Raw genomic sequence first — 15,551 nt, forward strand, 5'->3', positions numbered from 1 at the left:
GTTTCCCCTGCCTCAACTTTTCTCATTTCATCCTTAACTCATGTCCTCTGGTTTGTATCTCATTTAACCTCAGTGGAAAAAGCCTACTTGCCTTGACTCAGTCCATACCCCTCATAATTTTGTATACCTCTATCAAATCTCCCCTCATTCTTCTACACTCCAGGGAATTGTCCTAACCTGTTTAATCGTTCCTTGTAACCCAGTTCCTGACGTCCCAGCAACATCCAAGTAAATCCTCTCTGCCCTCCTTCAATCTTATTGATATCTTTCCTGTAGTTAAATGACCAAAACTTCACACAATACTCCAAATTTGGCCTCTCCAATGGCTTATATAATTTTACATGTGACACCACTTTCAGAGAATTACAATATGCATTTGTACTGCCAGATCCCTCTGTTCCACTGCACTCAGTGCCCGACCATTTACAGTGTATGTCCTACCTTGGTTTATCCTTCCAAAATGCAATACCTCGCAACTGTCTGCATTAAATTCCATCTGTCATTTTGCAGCCCACTTTTACAGCTGGTACAGATCCCTCTTCAAGCTTTGAAAGCCTTCCTCGCTGTCCACACCACCTTCAATCTTTGATCTGTAAACTTGCTGATCCAATTGATCACATTATCATCCAGACTATTGATATAGATGACAAACATCAATGGTCACAGCACCGATCCCTGAGGCACACCACTAGCCACAGGCCTCCAATCTGAGAAGCAATCATCCACCAATACTCTCTGGCTTATCCCATATAGCCAATGTCAAATCCAGTTTACTACCTCACCATGAATACCAAGTGACTTACCAGTGGTTCTCAACCATTTTATTTCCACCCACATACCTCCTTAAGTAATTCCTTACCCCACACAGAGTGTGTGGGGAAAAAAGGTTGAGAACTACTGGTCTAAACCTTCCTTACAAACCTCCCATGGGGGACTTTGTCAAAGATCCACATAGACCATATCTACAGCCTTTCCTTCATCAAGCTTTCTGGTAATCTCCTCAAAAACTCTGTACTATGCACAAAGGGATGACTACCCTGAATAAATTATCTTTTGCTCTCCGAAGGGAGTTCTGTAAGATTCTCTCTCACTGCTCCCCATATGTAATCCCTGCTGGTCTCAAGTTCGATGACCAGGTTCTCACCTGACTCAATCCACCTATTACCTCCTGCTTTTGGGACAGTGATACTCATCTTGTCCCTCCCTCCCATCTTTAAATTTGGGCTCCTGCCTACTTTTTTTCTTACCTTGATGAAGGGCTCAATCTTGAAATGTTGGTTAGGTATCTCTATCTTTGCTGTATAAAGTTTGAACTATTGAGTTTCTCCAGCATTGTCTTTTTATTTCAACCATGGTGCCCACAAGCTTTCATGTTGTACTTATACTGCAAAACTCTGCAAAATATCTTTGAGGGATGCCGACCTTAAAGAAGTTCTCCTTTGCTCTCCAAAGGGAGTTCTGTAAGATTCTCTCTCACTGCTCCCCATCTGTAATTCCTGCTGTGCTCAAGCTCTACGACCATGTACTAATCCTGACTCAATTCACCTATTACCTTATGCCTTTGGAACTGTGTTCTGCCCCCTGCCCCTCTGCCCCCCACTATTTTTCATACTTGATGAAGAACTCAAGCCTGAAACATTGATTATAATCTTTATCTTTGCTATCCAAAGTATACTGTTTGACCTGCTGAATTTCTCCAGCATTGTGTTTTTACTTCAACCACGATGTCTACAGACTTTTGTGTTTTTCTTCTATCACACAAAAACCCGTGTTGACTACTCCTAATCAGACCCTGTCTATCCAAATACTTGTATATCCGATCTCCTAGGACACCTTCCAATAACTTATCTATGATTGATGCTAGGCTCACTGGCTTATAATTTCCTAGGTTACTTTTGGAGCCTTTTTTAAACAATAGAACAATATGAGCTACCCTCTAATCTTCCAGCTCTCACCCATGGCTAAGGACATTTTAAATATTTCTGCGAGAGCTCCTGTAATTTATACACTAGTCTCCCTGAAGGTCCAAGGGATTATCTTGTTAGGCTCTGGGGATTTATCCACCTTTATATGTATTAAGACAGCAAGCACCTCCTACTCTTTAATCTGTATAGGTTCAATGATCTTACTGCTTGTTTTCCTTCATTTCCATAGCCTGAATTAGTTTCCTGACTAAATACTAATGCAAAAAAAAAATATAAGATCTCCCCCACCTCTTCTGGTTCCATGCATAGCCGAAAACTCTGATCCTCAAGGGGACCAAGAGCAGTTTTAATTAGATGTTTAAGATCGGGAGACGATTTTGCGTCTTGTGGTGCAGAAAGCCCGAATTGATCAGAATCCAATAATGGTTCAAGGTAGTAGAGTTTTATTTTACGCGGATTTAAGTCAGGAGGTTATACAGCGACATAAGGAGTTTAATCAAACTAAGACGGTTGTGGAAGAAGGGTTACAAGTCAACATTTAGATATCCAGCTGTTCTGAAAGTGTTCTAAAAACATAGAAACATAGAATATAGGAGCAGGAGTAGGTCATTCGACCCTTCGAGCCTGCTCCGCCATTCAACGAGATCATGGCTGATCTTAAAGTTCAGTACCCCGTCCCCGCCTTCTCTCCGTAACCTTTAATACCCTTATACTGAAGAAATATATCTAATTCCCTCTTAAATATATTTAATGAACCTGCCTCTACTGCCCTCTGTGGCAATGAATTCCACAGATTCACCACCCTCTGGGTAAAAAAATTCCTCCTCATCTCGGTCCTAAATGGTTTGCCTATTATCCTCAAACCACGGCCCCGGGTTCTGGATTTTCCCATCATTGGAAACATCCCATCTGCATCCATTCTGTCCAGTCCTGCCAGAATTTTATATGTCTCTATGAGATCCCCTCTCAATCTTCTAAACTCCAGCGAGTACAATCCCAATTTGCGCTATCTTTCCTCATAAGTCATTCCTGCGATTCCAGATATCAGCCTGGTGAATCGCCTCTGCACTCCCTCCATTGCAAGAACATCCTTCCTTAGATAAGGTGACCAAAACTGCACACAATACTCCAGGTGTGGTCTCACCAAGGCCCTGTACAGCTGTAGTAAGGTATCCTTGTTCCTATACTCAAACCCTCTTGATATGAAGGCCAACATACCATTTACCTTTTTAACCGCCTGCTGTACCTGCATGCTCGCCTTCAGAGACTAGTGTACAAGTAGGTCCCTCTGCACTTCCCCATCTCTTAATCTATTGCTATTCAAATAGTAATCTGCCCTCCGGTTTGTATTACCAAAGTGGATAACCTCACATTTATCCACATTGTAGTGCATTTGCCATGTATCTGCCCAGTCCCTCAATTTATCCAAATCACACTGGAGCTTCCTGACCCCCTCTTCCGTGCACACAACCCCTCCTAGCTTAGTGTCATCTTCAAATTTGGAGATATTACATCCAATCCCCTCATCCAGATCATTAATGTAAATTGTGAACAGCTGGGGTCCCAGTAGAGATCCCTGTGGCACCCCACTGGTCACCGCCTGCCACTCAGAAAACGAGCCATTTATCCCAACTCTCTGTCTTCTACCTGCCAGCCAGTTCTCAATCCACATCAATACTTTGCCCCCAATCCCATGAGGCTTGATTTTGGAAGCCAGTCGTTTATTCGGGACCTTATCGAAGGCCTTTTGGAAGTCCAGGTACACCACATCCACTGGCTCTCCCCCATCTATTTTACCTGTCACCATCTCAAAGAATTCCAATAGATTTGTCAAGCACGATTTACCTTTTGTAAATCCATGTTGACTCCGTCCAATCCCTTCTCTGCTAGTCATATGCTCCGCTATTACATCCTTAATAATGGATTCCATCATTTTGCCCACTACTGATGTAAGGCTCACCGGCCTATAATTCCCTGCTTTTTCTCTACCCCCCTTTTTAAATAGTGGGGTAACATTAGCTACCCTCCAATCCATGGGTATTGATCCTGAGTCTATCGAGTTCTGGAAAATAATTCTTAAAGCATCTGCTATCTGAATGGCCACTTCCTTAAGTACCCTAGGATGTAGATTATCAGGCCCTTGGGATTTATCTGCCTTCAATCCCATCAATTTCCCCAAGACCATGTCCTTAGAGATACTTATTTCTTTCAGTTCCTCCCTTGCATTAGTCTCTATGTTTCCCAACATCCTTGGGAGGTTATTTGTATCCTCTCTTGTAAAAACAGAACTAAAGTAAGAATTTAATTGGTCTGCCATTTCCTTATTCCCCATTATATATTCCCCTGATTCCGACTGCAAGGGACCTTCTCTGGATTTCACCAATCTTTTCCTCGACATATTTATAAAAGCTTTTGCAGTCGGTTTTTATATTTTCCGCAAGCTTACTTTTGTAATTTATTTTTGCTCTCTTGATTAATCCCTTTGTCCTCTTTTGGTGCATCTTGAACTGCTCCCAGTCTTCGGTTGTGGTACTTTTTTTGGCCAATTGATATGCTCTCTCTTTGGACCTAATGCTGTCTCTAATTTCCCTTGTTATCCACGGTTGAGTCACCTTTTTTGGTTTATTTTTATGCCAAACCGCTATAAACGATTTTTGCAATTTCTCCATTAGATCTGTGAATGCTTTCCATTGTCTATCCACAGTCAACTCCCCCATAAACACCATCCAATCAATCTTACTCAACTCCCGCCTCATACCATCATAATTCCCTTTATTTAAATTCAGGACCTTAGTCTCGGTTTTAATTTCATCACCCTCCATGTCGAGTGAGAATTCGATCATATTGTGATCGCTCCTACCCAAAGGGCCTCGTACAACAAGATTGTTGATTAGCCCCTTATCATTGCATAATACCTAATCTAAAATGGCCTGCTCCCGAATTGGTTCCTCGACATATTGGTCTAGATAACCGTCCCGTAAACATTCAAGGAATTCCTCCTCCTCAGTATTTTTACTAATTTGGCTAGTCCTATCTATATTCTTCTATGGGCCATCTCAATTTCAATTTTTTGAGAAAGCTCAAGATGCTTCAACTTTTGCTAATTTTTTACCAGGTAACAAGCTGAGTTTTGATCTTTCCAAGAAGCCTGTAATCAACGTTCCTAAAGTCAAGAATGGAAATGGGAGTGAATTGCAGAAGATGGAGATGTTACAGTAGATTGATGTGGCAGAAAATATTATAGAGCAGATTGGACAATAATTTTATGATTTTTTTCTTTTTTTTCTTTTAGAAGTCGCTGAATTCGAAGTCATCTGCCACTAGTGGTATCGACCACACCCGGTCAACAAGGGGGGTACTGCTTTGCAGTTTGGAGGGGGTAGGATGGGAATTTTTGTGTTTGTATTTTTGTTATTGAGTTGGTAAGGGGGGGAGTTTTGTTGTTTTTTTCTTATTTAGGGGGGAATTTTTATTAGCTCGACAGGGGGAGCCGGTTTAATTGTAAGAGTAAATTTTGTTAAGTGCCACTCTGTAGGTAATAATGAACAAGTTGAATTTTGCGACTTTTAATGTTAAGGAGTGAAATCATCCGTTAAAATGGAAAAGGGTATTGGATTATATTAAAATGTTGAAGGTGGATATAGCATTTTTTTAAGAAACTCATTTAACTGAGAAGGAATATTTGAAATTGAAAAGAGATTGTGTAGGACATGTGATTGCTTCATCTTTTAATTCTAAGGCCAGAGGAGTAGCCATTTTGGTAAATAAGAAAGTACCATTTATTTTGGATTCTTTTTTTATTAATGCTGGTTGGATTTTGGTGGTGAATTATAAAAAAATTTCAGAAGCCTGGACTTTGATGTTTATGCACTGAATAAGGAAGATGAAGTATTTATTACAGATACGTTTTAAAATTTGAACCAATCTGTTATAGATAGAGAATTTGGGTTAAAAAGGGTTTAAGTTAAAATGTGATGATTAGTCATAAAAGGGGGCTAACCACTAGAGTTTAGCTGGAAAATGTTACAACAGACTTGCAACAGATTTAACTACAGAGAGACATGCAGGAGCCAAAGATTGATAAAGAGTGAAAAACAGAATTTGGTGTGAGCAGAGGTCATGAATGATCATGGTGTGCGTGACTAACAGTAATCAGGATGATTCTGCAAAAACTAACCAATTAAAGCAGTGTAGTGGAGATGCCGAAGGACAAGCAAATTGTATAAAAAACAATGCACTGTATGTATCGGGGCTTGACTTGGCAAGAAGTCGGTTGAGTCCAACTCTGCAGACTTGTGAATAAAGCTTGTCGTGTCACCGATCTTAAAGAGACTCATTTGTGAGAATTTGTGTTTCTGACAATTTGGGGAATCGTCCGGGATCTACACTCCGGCCGCGGGGGGAGGCGAGAAAGGGGGACGCCGGAGGTGGTGCACCCCGCTGAGTTCAGCGGCTCCTAGTCCCTTGCTCGTTGCCTCAGGCGGCTTGAGCGAGTGGTATCCGGACAAGGTGACACGACAAGACGAAAAGGAGAGGGGTGATGGTTCAATCCCCAGGAAGACACCGGTAAGTGACGACTTACAATTGTGGTGTGGGGATTGACGGACGAGACCACCCAGGTAACGGTCATGACAGAGTAAAAATATAAATAAGGTGTAAAGAGGGTGGCGTGAGGACCCCGTCGTGGGATCTTAGGATAGACCCCAGGGAAACCTCGGCGGGAACCGACGGAGGGATAGTACCTCCGACGAGGTGACTGAGACAAAAGGGAGTAGGGTCCCGAAAACGAAGGGGGTCCTCAGCCACGATAAACGGATCTAGGCGGAAAAAATGGGAGGAACAAAGTCTAAGGGCTCGTCTGAGGGATCGGGACTTTTCCCGGGGGTTCCTCCTGACAGCCCTTTGGGGAGAATGTTTGAAAATTGGGATAGTAGACGATATCGAGACAAAGACAAGAGAAAGATGGTTCAATATTGTCTCCTTTGGTCGAAACAGCCTATCAAAGGTTCCTCGGTCTGGTGGCCGAAATTCGGATCCGACGAGGATTGGGTTAGACAAGCATTAAACATATATGTAAACTCGAGACCAAAGGTGAATCAAGAAGAGTCAGCGTATGCATTTTGTTGGGTTCCCTGGCCAGGATCCTTAACAAAATGTTTTAAATTGGGGGTAGCGGGAGAAAAGAAGTGGGAACCTTTGGACAACCTCCCCCCTCATGTTCCCCAGGCGCCCACGGCGCCCGAGGGAAACTTGCTGCTGGAGGGGGAAGGTGATGAATCTGATTGTCCCGGAAGGGGCCGGAAACGGAGGGATGAATTAAGTGAAGTCATTGAACTAAGGTGGACCGACCCTGGACCAGATCCCAGACTGGTCCAGGACCATCGAAGGCTCCAATAAGCCTAAATCCCCTGAGGGAAGTTCCTATGGGAGGACCGGGAGGGGGAACGGGATACGTAAACGTTCCCCTAACCAGTACTGAGGTGCGGGGATTTAAGAAGGAAATGAAAAATCTGTTGGAAGATCCCATGGGACTGGCCGAACAGTTCGACCAGTTCCTGGGACCAAACACATATACCTGGGAAGAGATGCACGCAATAATGGGAACATTATTCTCACCCCAGGAGAGGCAGATGATTCGACAGGCTGCCCTCCTTATGTGGGAACGTGAACAACCTGGGGACCCCAGACCCCATGAACAAAAATATCCCCTGAATGAACCCAGGTGGGACAAACGAACACCCAAGGGATTGACAAATATGAGACACTACAGAGAGTGGACGATTAAAGGGATACGGGAGGCTGTGCCAAAGGGTCACAATTTCGCCAAGGCATTTGGGAACCACCAGGGGAAAGATGAGTCCCCTACTGATTTTTTGGAGAGGGTGAGAAAGAATGTCCAACAGTATGCGGGTTTGGACCCTAATACACCAATGGGTGAACAGCTTATTCGAATCGAATTTGTGTCCAAATCGTGGCAGGACATTAGGAAGAAACTAGAAAAGGAGGAGGACTGGAATGAAAAACCCTTGAGCGACCTGTTAAAAAAGGCACAAAGGGTATACGTGTGGAGGGAAGAGGAAGGTCAAAAGAGGGCAGCGAAGATTATGGTACAGACTATCCGACAGGTAAATGCCGGGTCCAGAGAGGAAAGGAGAAAAAACCCCCCTCTAAGCAACCCAAGAAACCCAAGAGAGGGGAGACCCAGGAGACCCGCTAAGTGCTATTACTGTAACGAGGAAGGACACTTCAAGAGGGAATGCCCCTGATATAGGAGGGAAGTGCGGACCCTCGAACTCATGGAAGAAGATTGGGGGGGGTCAGGGGTTCCGGGTGTTGGGGACCAAGTATAAGAGGGAACCCTTGGTAAAACTGAAAATTGGTCCCCAGGGAGAAGAGGTGGTGTTTATGGTGGACATGGGAGCGGAACGAAGTAGTGTAATAACTGTGCCAACTGGGACCGAGCCTGTAAAAAGCAATTTGAAAATTTCTGGGATAGAAGGGGCTCCCAGGACTGTATCGATAATTCCCCAAGTGACAGTAAGGCTGGAAGGGAGAGAAGGGGTACAGGACCTCTTGTTGTTACCGTCGGCTGGATTTAACCTCTTAGGAAGAGATATACAGGCTCTCCTAGGTCTGGGTGCTCTCCCCGTGGACGGAGAAGTGCGGGTCCACCTCTGTGTTCTGAAGGAGGAAGACGAACGGCAGATTGACGAGAGAGTCTGGTATAAGAAGGGAAATTGAGGAGGTCTGGACATCCCACCTTTACATGTCACATTAATACCAGGTCATCAGCTGGTAAGGAAACGTCAGTATCCTATTTCTTTGGAAGGGAGGAAGGGGCTACAGCCGGTAATCGAGACCCTGATACGGGACGGACTATTGGAGGAATGTATGTCACCCTATAACACCCCCATACTCCCAGTGAAGAAACCGGATGGATCCTATCGCCTAGTTCAGGATCTGAGAAGTTTGAATGCTATTGTTCAGACCCGCCACCCGGTGGTGCCCAATCCCTATACCATCATGAGTCGGATTCTCCCGGACCATGAGTTGTTTAGTGTTATTGAACTGAAGGATGCCTTCTGGACATGCCCACTAGAAGAGGGAAGTAGAGATATGTTCGCGTTTGAATGGGAGAATCCATGGACAGGTAGACGGAGGCAGCTTCGGTGGACCGTATTGCCCCAAGGGTTCACTGAATCTCCGAACCTGTTTGGACAAATGCTAGAACAGATCTTGGCGGACTATCCACGGTCCGATGACTCCCAATTGATGCAGTATGTGGATGATCTGCTGTTATCAGGGCCCAAGGAACAAGAAATGAGGGGAGATACAATTAGACTCTTGAACTATCTAGGGAAAAAGGGTCTGCGAGTGTCCAGGAACAAGTTACAGTTCGTTGAGAGGACTGTGGTGTACCTGGGGCACCAGATAAGTAAAGGACAGAAACGGATTACCCCTGAAAGGATTGCGGGAATCACCAGAATGCCGTTACCCCGTAATAAGAAGGAAATAAGACAATTCCTGGGGCTCTTAGGTTACTGCAGGTTATGGATAGAGGACTACTCGGCGTTGGTGAAGTTTATGTATGAAAAGCTGACAAATGAGGATGAACATCCATTGAAATGGACCCAGGAGGAGAAGGGATGGTTTGAGGACCTGAAGCGTCGCCTGACGCGGATCCCGGTACTCACTCTGCCCTCTTTGAAGCAACCCTTCCAGCTATTCGTCACCCATAATCAAGGAACAGCTGTGGGGGTTCTGACGCAGGAAAAAGACGGCCAACGACACCCAGTGGCCTTCCTGTCCAAAATAATGGACCCAGTGTCTCGTGGATGGCCGACGTGCATCCAGGGAGTAGCAGCTGCTGCTCTGTTGGTGGAGGAGGCACGCAAATTCACTTTTGGAGGAAGGATGACTGTGTACACCCCCCATTCTGTGAGTGTTCTATTAGCACAAACCGCCCATTGATGGCTGACTGATTCCCGCATATTAAAGTATGAGACCATTTTAATAGTCGGAGAAGACCTACAGTTTGCTAAGAATATTAGTTGCAACCCAGCTCAGTTTTTATACGGCGGTGAAACAGGGGAAGAAGTGGAGCACGACTGTGTCGAGTTGACAGATCTCCAGACCAAGACCCGAGAGGATCTTCGCGATACCCCCCTGGGAGAGGGATATGAATTTTACATTGACGGCTCCGCCAGATGTGTTGACGGAATGAGGAGAAGCGGGTATGCCATAATAGAAGGAGATGCTTGGGAAGTGGTAGAATCTGCGAGGCTACCCGGAAGCTGGTCGGCACAGTCCTGCGAACTATATGCCTTGCAGAGGGCCCTCAGAGTACTGGCAGAGAAAACTGGGACAATTTACACTGATTCCAAATACGCATACGGGGTAGTGCATACCTTTGGTAAGATCTGGAAGGAGCGCGGTCTGATTACATCAAGAGGGAAGGAGTTGGCACACGAACAGATGATTACTCTGACCCTGGAAGCCCCGACATTACCCCAGGAAATAGCAGTGGTCTACATACCAGGCCATCAGAGAGGAGATACCCCGACCGCGATTGGGAACAGACGGGCTGATGAAGAGGCCAAAAGGGCGGCCATGCAACGGGAAGTCCGCTTGCTGACCTTAATCCCAGTAAGACCAGGTATAGAAAAGGCTCCCATTTTCACTGCTAAGGAAGAAACGGACATGGCTCAGCTGGGCGCATGCCGACTGCCGGATGGAACATGGAAGACCCCAGATGGAAGAATGGTTCTAAATAAGGAAATAACTCGCAATATTTTAAAACACCTGCATCATCAGAGCCACTGCGGCACCCAGGCCTTGTGCGACACAGTGCTTTGAGACTATGTGTGTAAGGGGATCTACACTTTGGCCCAACAGGAGGTGCAGAACTGCCACATCTACACAAGAATTAATAAGAAGGTAATGAGGACGGGCACCGTAGGAGGTCAATCATTGGCAATACGCCCCTTCCAAAGAATCCAGATCGACTTCACGGAGTTATCTCAGGTCCAAAGGTGGAAGTATCTGTTGGTGATGGTAGATCACTTTACCCGATGGGTGGAAGCCTTCCCAACAGTGAATGCTACTGCCTCCACGGTAGCTCGCCTCCTCCTAGAGCATGTGATCCCCAGATATGGCATAATGGATTCTATAGACTCGGACAGGGGTCCACACTTTTGCTCCAAAGTTCACCAATTGATTTGTGATGCCCTGCAAGTCTCTTGGAAACTGCATACCCCTTGGCATCCACAAAGGTCAGGGAGGGTTGAGCATATGAATGGAACCCTAAAGACGCAATTGACAAAATTAATGGTGGAGACTAAAATGCCTTGGATAAAGTGTCTGCCCTTGGCCTTATTGAGAATTCGTACTGCCCCACGCAGGGATGTGGGGGTGTCCCCTTATGAGATGATGTTTGGGCTTCCCTTCTGGAGTAAAGTTGAGGGGTGTCCCACCTTGGGGGAAGGGGATATTTTTGTTAGGAACTATTTACAGGCACTGTCACGCTCTCTTACAGATTTACGGAAGAGGGGACTATTGACACAAACACCGCCCTTAGACTTCTCTCTACACAAGGTGGAACCGGGAGACTGGATCCTCATCAAGACCTGGAAAACCGAAAGACTCCAGCCACAGTGGGTAGGTCCATTCCAAGTTCTCTTGACTACAGAGGCTGCAGTGCGAACAAGAGAGAGGGGGTGGACGCACGCATCCAGATTTAAGGGACCTGTAGAGGCGCCTCAGGACCCTGACACGGACTCAGATTGGACTTGTGTTCCTGGGGACAGTCCTCTTACTTTGCGACTTCGCAGGCGGACTTGATTGACAATGTTATTGTTATATGCTTTGGTTTTTCTTGGTTTGCCTCTGTCTTTGTCAGATCTGAAGTGTGAGAGGTGCAGAGACACAGTAGTCCTTTTTCAGGACCGCACTTGGGAAAGACAGGAGGGTAGTTTCATTTCCCATACCTCAGTTTCTAAGAAATGCTGGGCAGACCATGCAGCCAGGGGCCCCGGGAGACCCGGTTAGGATTTTAGTCCAGTACGAGATTGATCTATCAGAAGATGGTTCTCTTCCCTGGGTTAAGATCCCCATTCAGCAATAGTACACACATTTTAAAGAAAGAAAGGGTTGGATTGTTATAGATAGAGAATTTGGGTTAAAAAGGGTTTAAGTTAAAATGTGATGATTAGTCATAAAAGGGGGCTAACCACTAGAGTTTAGCTGGAAAATGTTACAACAGACTTGCAACAGATTTAACTACAGAGAGACATGCAGGAGCCAAAGATTGATAAAGAGTGAAAAACAGAATTTGGTGTGAGCAGAGGTCATGAATGATCGTGGTGTGCGTGACTAACAGTAATCAGGATGATTCTGCAAAAACTAACCAATTAAAGCAGTGTAGTGGAGATGTCGAAGGACAAGCAAATTGTATAAAAAACAATATCGGGGCTTGACTTGGCAAGAAGCCGTTGAGTCCAACTCTGCAGACTTGTGAATAAAGCTTGTCGTGTCACCGATCTTAAAGAGACTCATTTGTGAGAATTTGTGTTTCTGACACAATCGAATGGAAATATTTTAGTGGGAAAGGACTTTAATTTTTGTTTAGATCCTTTGTTGGATAAATCTCCAAAGACTTTAAAGAGAGCTAAAATGGCAAATAGATTATTGAGGTAATGAAGGATTTAAATTTGGTGGAAATATGGAGAAAATTGAATCCTACTGAAAAAGATAATTCTTTTTATTCTACACAGCATAATTAATTTTCTAGAATTGATATATTTTTAGTTTCAGCTCAATTGCAAGGTAGATTTATAAAAGCAGAGTATAAAAGTAGAATTTTGTCTGACCATTCGTTGTTGTTGGCTTCTTGTTTGGGTACTGAGAAGGTAGGAAATACTTATAGTTGGAGATTTAACGAGATGTTATTAAAAAGACCTGAGTTTATTGAATATATTAGGGAACAAATTACTTTTTATTTACAAATAAATCAAGATTCAGTTCAGAGTAAATTTGTTTTATGGGATGCTTTAAAAGCATATTTGAGAGGTCAGATCATTAGTTATACAGCTAGAATTAAAAAACAATATTTGATTGAAAGTCAGAATTTGGAAAAAGAAATTGAAAAGTTAGAAAAAGAATTTTATAAGAATTCTACTCAAGATAATAAGATACATTTATTTAAATTAAAATTACGATATCATATTTTGCAATCATTTAATATGAAAAAATGATTCAAAGATCAAAACAGCGTTATTACGAGTTAGGTGAAAGAGCACATAAGGTTTTAGCTTAGCAATTAAAAGCAGAATAAGCATCAAGAACAATTAATGGGAACATGGAAATGAATAAATGTATTCCATTGGAAAAAATAAAATATAATTTAAAAAATAAAGTCACAGTGTCTGAACAAATTTGTGAACTATACATGGAACATATCAGAGAGCTTGTCTACGACCTCCATCCCCTAAAATGAAAATGATAAGAAGACAAAACTACTAGATTCAGTGTGTAATAAATAGATGATGCAATTTTCTTGTTTATTTTCTTTTGTGTGAAGATATTGTTTTATGGTTTTATTGTATATGTTGAATATTTATGGATTTTGGAGGGGGGTGGGTAGAGAGAGGGGAGGAGGGAAAGAGGAAAAAAGGGGAGAAAAGACCACTGTGTAAATTTAATGAGAAATGTTTGTACATATTTTGGTTGATATGGTTCATAGTGTGAAAAATAAAAAAATATATTAAAAAAAGAACAATTAATGGAATTAGGAAAGATTCAGAGATTACTCAGGAAATCAATGAGGAATTTTTTAGATTTTATAATGAACTTTATACATATGAAAATAGACAAAATACTGAGCAAATTGATTTCTTTTTGGCTAATTTAAATTTGCCATCATTTGCCATGACTGGGAAGGATATTAATTACTTAGATAGTCCTTTTATTTTGTAAACTCTGCAGAAAACAGGATGTAAACCTTGATAAGGCAGAGATAAGAAATGGCTTGCTTAAACATAATTAAAATTGAAATAAAGCTGGCATAAATATCATTAAAATTCTATCCTTCAAGGTAATGTTGATTATTTACCAGACAAAAACAGATACCATTCTTTTGTGTCAGATAAGCACCAGGAAATAGAGCTGAGAACGTTTTTTTTTAATGATAAAATTATGTAATGCAAAGATGAATGGGTCACTTCTACCCCTTACCATTTGAAATTGTAAATATAGAATTAAATCTGTTTCTTTGGAGTGAGAGCTAAAGGCTTTCGACAGATATCAGAAATGGACTTCTCCTGATTAGTCTTACTCACTTCCCGATTATGAATTGACTATTACTAAAATAAAAATATGTATGTTTAAAAGTGATATTTTGCTGTGTGTATATTCTATTCTGCTGTCTAATTTCATTTTGGTGCAGACTAACTTTCACAAATGGTTCCAACCCAGTTTAGGGCTCCAAATCAACCTGGGAATTAACCACTTAGGGAGGTAGTATCAAAGCTGATCCGTTTCAAATTGGCTCCAGTGTGAACAGGTGACCTGCTATGCCTGGCCCCATTAGTGACATGCTGATGACATTCTTGAGAGCCTGGGAGGTTCTGAAAGAGGCTAGGAATGGAAAGAGCAAAAGAGTGAAAACAGAGCAGAGAACAATGTTACCTAGCACATGGAAAGAGTGTAGAATGAGAACAACAGGAACTTGTCAGAATGACTACAAACAGTCCACATGGTGTTTATCAAATTGAACATTTGTGGTATGGAGTAAAAAAAAATCCGCAATTACTTCTATGCAGTTCTGATGGTTGGACGACAAGATACCATTTTTATTTTTCATTGCTGGTCTATAAATTGTACACATTTCATTGTCAGTGGGACTTTCCCATGCTTGTATGTATTTTTTTTTCCTGCTATCACTTTCCCATGCTTGCTATGATTTGTGTGGCTATGAGTTTTATTCCCACTACTACTTTCCAATGCTAGCTATATTTATGCTATGATTGACTGCTGCCGGCTGGACATGCCTCCTGAGACCGATCCTACCTATAGCCCTTTGCACGGTCCCCATTCCACTCTGCCTTGATCAGTCAATGAAGTTGGCAGCTGTTCATGTCTATAGTCAATAAAAGCCTATCAGTTTCACAACTTCAGTCTTTTGTGATTGTTGATGGTGCTGTAGCAGCCCGCGAATTAAGTCATGACCTGGCTCTCAAAATGGCCGGCAAATGCAGTGATTGTGAGGGACCAATGGCTGTCGTCCCACATGACCTCCCACAAAGCGAGAAACAGCAAGAATGCTGGCCAGTCAGAGGACAGTACTCCAATGACATCACTCCCATCATTAGAGGCAGGGAGTGAATATAAACAGAGCTGGCAGAGTAATAAATCAGTCTTCGACCTCGACTCAATTATGTATGTGTCGTTCTTACTCCACACTTCATGTAGCACGCAAGCTACATTGGTGACCCCAACAGGTCCAACCAGCAGTTAGACTCGAAGATCATGGACCAAGCAGCTCTCCACACGGTCTTGGTCAAGTTGCCAACGTTCTGTGTCGCAGCCACAGGTGGTTTGAACAGCCAAGGCTCAGTTCCACCTTTGACC

General features: G+C 43.1%; 1 protein-coding gene across 23 annotated transcripts in view; it reads right to left on the reverse strand.

Annotated features, from left to right (window-relative positions):
- LOC138760639 (girdin-like) overlaps positions 1-15,551 on the reverse strand; it is a 272,147-nt gene that overhangs the window by 91,511 nt on the left and 165,085 nt on the right. The gene's annotated exons all lie outside the window — the stretch shown is intronic.

This window comes from Narcine bancroftii, chromosome 4 (assembly GCF_036971445.1).
Source record: "Narcine bancroftii isolate sNarBan1 chromosome 4, sNarBan1.hap1, whole genome shotgun sequence".
NCBI lineage: Eukaryota > Metazoa > Chordata > Chondrichthyes > Torpediniformes > Narcinidae > Narcine > Narcine bancroftii.